Source organism: Panthera leo, chromosome A3, assembly GCF_018350215.1.
Source record: "Panthera leo isolate Ple1 chromosome A3, P.leo_Ple1_pat1.1, whole genome shotgun sequence".
In the NCBI taxonomy this organism is placed as follows: domain Eukaryota; kingdom Metazoa; phylum Chordata; class Mammalia; order Carnivora; family Felidae; genus Panthera; species Panthera leo.
In genome coordinates, this window is record NC_056681.1 from 55131296 (window position 1) to 55136679 (window position 5384).

Below are 5384 nucleotides of genomic sequence, written 5' to 3' on the forward strand. Positions count from 1 at the left end.
CTGTGGGGAATAAAAATGGAGAAATTTGTGATTAACAAATATGGAAGCGCCTCATATCTCTTCGGTGAACAGGATTCCAATTATCCTCACTTGCCTCTGGGCTCCACGGGCCAGTCTGTTTGTAATTTCCCATAAATCCTTTAAGTCTGCAAAGTTCCTCCCACAGATGTTGCCACGAGCCGCTGCCCTTTCATGGGGGGTGGAAACAGCACCCAGAGGAAGCCACTCCATTCACTTCCTGACCAACTGAAAGGCAAGAGAAAAACTAAGTGACCAAACGTGCCAGGCCTTGTCTCACTCTCTTCTCAGATTGGGAACTTGAGAAAGAGGAGATTATATCGAATCAGATGAGGCAAAAACGTTATTTCCTGGAAGCAGGTCAGTGGCCAGTTGTGACTGGCGAGGGCTCTCTTGGTGGCGCCCTGGGCGCTGGGACGCAGCCCTCAAAGAAACCCACGGAAACTCCTTGGAGCTCAGAGTAACACGGGGAATACAGGCACTGACCAATGTGGCTACAACAGCTCTCCCAGACCGACCCCGGGATCTGGGGACGATCTGTGAAACTGACACATGAACACGCGCCTGACCGTTGGACCCCAAGCACACTCTGTTCCACCTAATTAACTTAGGAGCCTGTTTTGCAGAAACTTGACCGATGGTCACAAGACCAAGGAAGACAGGAACCAACCGGGAAGAAGTCTGGCAGCTGCGAAGAATGGACCGAGAGAGAACAAAAGTAACCTCTGCGACCACACAGGCGAGACCTCCCCACCACGGTCACGCCAGCGCCTCCACCCTTGGCACATAGGAAATAAAAGCCTGGGTCGCCGGGCGGCGCCTGCGCAGAAACGGTGAGGGCCTCCCCTGTACCTCCCCACTTCCCAACTTCCAATCACCTCCATCCACCTTCCAGCTCCCCGCCCCCCTCGTAAAATCCCATAAATACTCTGCTTCCCCTTAGCCTCCGGGAGGCAGAACCGGTGTCAGTGTTCGGCTTCCAGTGCATCGAAAAACGGCCCCTCACGCTGTGACATTTGGAAATAAGTCATGGAAGAAAAGGCGAACTACAAATCGGGCCGAGCTTCCAAGGGCAAACAAGCCCGGTTTTCAGTCCTGCCCTGCCACCAGCTCCTTTCTCAAGGTGCATGTGAGTGTTTGACGAAAAAAGACGTGGAGAAAGCAGATGATGTCGTACAAAAAGCAGAAGTGGTTTTTCTGTCCACAGGGTCTTGGCCATGTGGTCTACCACTAGTCTGTTGTTTAAATTAGTAACCTCCTAACAAGTAACTCCACCCTTGAAACTGCTCTGTCCACAGCAAAGGTCTCATACAGTAGGAGGGGGACAGAAGGGGTTATTTATTGAGAACGTGCTACGTGTTTTACACATGCTGTTTCATTTAGTCTTCTAGCAGCTCTGTAAGGCACTTTCCGTTTTTTCCCTCTTCTACAGATGAGCAAATAGAGGCTAAAACTGGTTACATAATGGTCTGAGTTCAAAGCCCTGCTCTTTTTAGAATGTCATGACTTTTCAAACGTGCTCCAGCAGGACAAGAAAGGCCTAAGCTTGACTGATGTTTCGCTGAAAAAAAAAAAAAAAACAACAAAAAAACCAATAATAGTAATAATTTATAATGATAGCCTTTATCCAATTTGCATAAAAAGCTAATTGAGAGAATTTTCTTAATTCCGTGTTTTTCTCCTACTAATTTCCCAAGCCTGGGTGCCTGCTTATACCCCCTTATCTGAGAATGGCATCAGCAATCCTAAAAGGAATAAAAAATTAGAAAAGGATAATTAACAACTATTCATGCTTCATTCGGTGGGTTTTCTTTTAATTTGGAATGAATTCTCCCAATTTTGATTTTTATATTGAATTTGTGTTCCAAGGGCCTTGGGGGCACACGGGAGAGTTACATGCACAAAGTTCATTAAAAAGGTGTTTGGATTGGATGTCCCGAGGAGGGCTGTCCATCTGAGGGAGAACATCAGGATGAACCCAGCTCCAAATTAGCAAGGACACACCAGGGGCGATGAAATTAATTTCCTAGTCAAAAATAGCTGGTCATGTTCCTTCCTCACCTTCAGCAAGTAGCTTATCTACACCGGTTTCTATTAGGAACAGAAAGAGTCTTCGGTCACTCAATAAATCACCGATTTCCCACAGAAGACATGTCTCTTTCATTAACAAAGGAGGGAAATTAGGCCATTGCCTTACAGCTATATAACAGTATTGTTATGCTGCAAACAATTATATAAAAAGCCAGGTCCCACTGAGAAGCAACCTCCCAGGACAATAAGAAAGGAAAGAAATAAAGAGCTTTTGAAAACAGTCAGGTCTGAGGCTCTGTAGTCCTGCTGAGAAGCCAATTTCTTCCTTCCTACAGCCATTTATTCAGTTACCTCGATATTTACTTATCCAACATTCTTTCAGCCCCTCACTGTGCTGTGTAGTACTTTACTTGGTTCCAGGATGAATAGAAACATCCTACCATCAGGAATTCTGTAGTCTGGTGGGATACAAGAGTGGTAAAGAGAATTTACACAACACTGTGTCCCCCAGGCTCTGCTAAGTGGGTAAAGAGTGCTGGGGGTGGAGGGGCACAAAAGAGTGTCATCTCATTGAGAAAAGAGGTCGTATTTCCACATAGTAGTGATGCTCCCCCAAATCTCAAGATTTCACACAAGCAACAAAAGAAAAACAGATAGATTGGACTTCATCAAAATTTAAAACTTTTGTGCATCAAAGGACCCTATCAACAGAGTGAAAAGGCCACCGATGGAAAACGTTTGTAAAACATATATCAAACGAGGAATTAATATCTTGAATATGTAAAGAACTCCCACAACTCAACCATAAAAACAAGCAACCTGATTCAAAAATAGGCCATGGACTTGAATAGACATTTCTCTAAAGAAGGTACACAAATGGACAACAAACCTATGAAAATGTGCTCAACGTCACTAACCATTAGCAACATGAAAATAAAAACCACAATGAGATGCCACTTCACACCCATTAGGATGGCTATGATCAAGAAAGAAAGAAAAAGAAAAGAAAGAAGAAAGGAAAGAAGGGAGGGAAGGAAGGGAAGGAAGGTAGAAGGAAGGAAGGGAAAGGAGGAAAGAGAAAGAAAGAGAATGAACAGAGCAAGTTTTGGGAAGGATTTGGAGAGAATGGAAGCTTGTGCATGGCTGATGGGACATGAAAAGGTACAGCCGCTGTGGAAAGCCGTACGGTGGTTCTGCAAAGAGTTAAACCTAGAATTATCATATGATTTGGCAATTCCACTTGTAGGTAGAGATCCCCAAAATTTGAGAGCAGAAACCCACATTCATGGCAGCATTATTCACAGTAGCCCAAAGGTGGAAGAAGCCAAGTGTCCACTGGTGCATGAGCAGACAAGCAAAATGTGGCATATCCATACAACAGAATATTACTCGGCCTGAAAAAGGAAGGGGGTTCTGACACGTGCTACAACATGGGTGAACCTTGGGCGCATTATGCTAAGCGAAATAAGTCAGACAAAAGAAAAAAATCGTCTGAATTTACCTATGAGATCCCTGAAGTAGTCTAGGTCATTGAGGCAAAAAAGTTGAATGATGGTTGGCAAAGGCTGTAGAATGGGGAATTGGTGTTTAATAGGTACAGGTTCAGGCCGAGAAGATACGATAGTCCTAGTGATGGATGGTGATGATGGTTGCACAACAATGTGAGTGTACTCAGTGCCACTGAACTGTAGACTTCAAAACAGTTAGACTGCTAAATTTTATCTTTGGTGTTTTGTGCTAAATTTTATGTTTTGCCACAATTTATTTTTTTTAATACATTAAAGAAAAATTTTTAACATTTATTTGTTTTTGAGAGACAGAGAGAGACAGAGAATGAGCAGGGGAGGGGCAGAGGGAGAGGGAGACACAGAATCCGAGGCAGGATCCAGGCTCCGAGCTATCAGTACAGAGCCCGATGCAGGGCTCAAACTCATGAACCATGAGATCATGACCTGAGCTGAAGTCGGATGCTCAACCAACTTAGCCACCCAGGCGCCCCTTAAAATATTTTTTTAATATTTATTTATTTTTGAGAGAGAAAACAAGCAGGGGAGGGGCAGAGAGAGGGGGTGGGGGGACAGAGGATCTGAAGCAGGCTCTACACTGACAGCAGAGATCCCTGTGCGGGGCTCGAACTCATGAACTGTGAGATCATGACCTGAACTGAAGTCAGGTGCTTAACCTGACTGAGCCACCCAGGCACCCCACAATTTAAAAAATTAGAAAAGACTCTCCATGTCAGAGATAGCACCCTTCTTAGTTATTTTCCCCTTTCTCCCATTGAAGAGCACAGCATTCTTTTCTCATTTAGATAAACAAAGGCAAACAAATTCTGTGAGAGATGTAGTGTTCATTTATCTTCATTCATTCAAGAATTATCTGAATATTTTTTGAGCACCTTCTATGTGCCTGGTGCTTTTCTAGGCACTGGGGTTATGACAGTGAGGTGAACAAAAACTGGCAGAAATCCCTGCACTCCTGGGGACCAGTCTGAAATTGAAGGTCGTATCAGCATCCCAAGCAGAAAATACAGGTCCTCAAGTTAGGGTCATGTCAGGAGAGGTTAGGAAAAGGCCTCTTTCCAATGATATGCACAGATATAGGGAAACCACACGGGGAAGGTTCAGAAGCCCAGAAATCATAGACCTCTAGTTCCCACTTACAGGCAGAATAGCAGAAGGGAGGAGAAAGTAGATACTGGAACTTAAGGGGGGAAGAAAATGGTAAGGAAGGCTGTCATGGGAGCAACAGTGAATTTGGTGGAGGGACACAGTCACCCAAGGCTACCCCACGGTCACCCGAGACTACCCCATAGTCACCGAAGACTATCCCACAGTCACCCAAGGCTACCCCACGGCCACCCAAGGCTACCCCATGGCTACCTAAGACTATCCCACAGTCACCCAAGACTACCCCACAATCACCCGAGACTACACCATAGTCACCCAAGACTATCCCACAGTCACCCAAGGCTACCCCACGGCCACCCAAGGCTACCCCATGGTTACCTAAGACTATCCCACAGTCACCCAAGACTACCCCACAATCACCCGAGACTACCCCATAGTCACCCAAGACTATCCCACAGTCACCCAAGGCTACCCCAAGGTTACCTAAGACTATCCCACAGTCACCTAAGACTACCCCACAGTCACCCAAGACTACCCCACGGTCACCCAAGGCTACCCCATTGTTACCCAAGACTATCCCACAGTCACCCAAGGCTACCCCACCGTTATTCAAGACTATCCCACAGTCACCCAAGGCTACCGTACGGTCACCCGAAGCTACCCCGCAGTTCGTTCAGGGCTACGTTAGTCCCAGGCTATCCACAG

At 45.7% G+C, this 5384-nt stretch overlaps 1 long non-coding RNA gene across 1 annotated transcript; it reads left to right on the top strand.

Moving 5' to 3' along the window:
* The first annotated feature begins 763 nt into the window (after window positions 1-763).
* On the top strand, window positions 764-1791 carry LOC122215919. Its single transcript, XR_006200612.1, has 2 exons — window positions 764-851; window positions 962-1791. It is a non-coding gene; the product is annotated as an uncharacterized LOC122215919 (long non-coding RNA).
* The last annotated feature ends 3593 nt before the right edge of the window (window positions 1792-5384 follow it).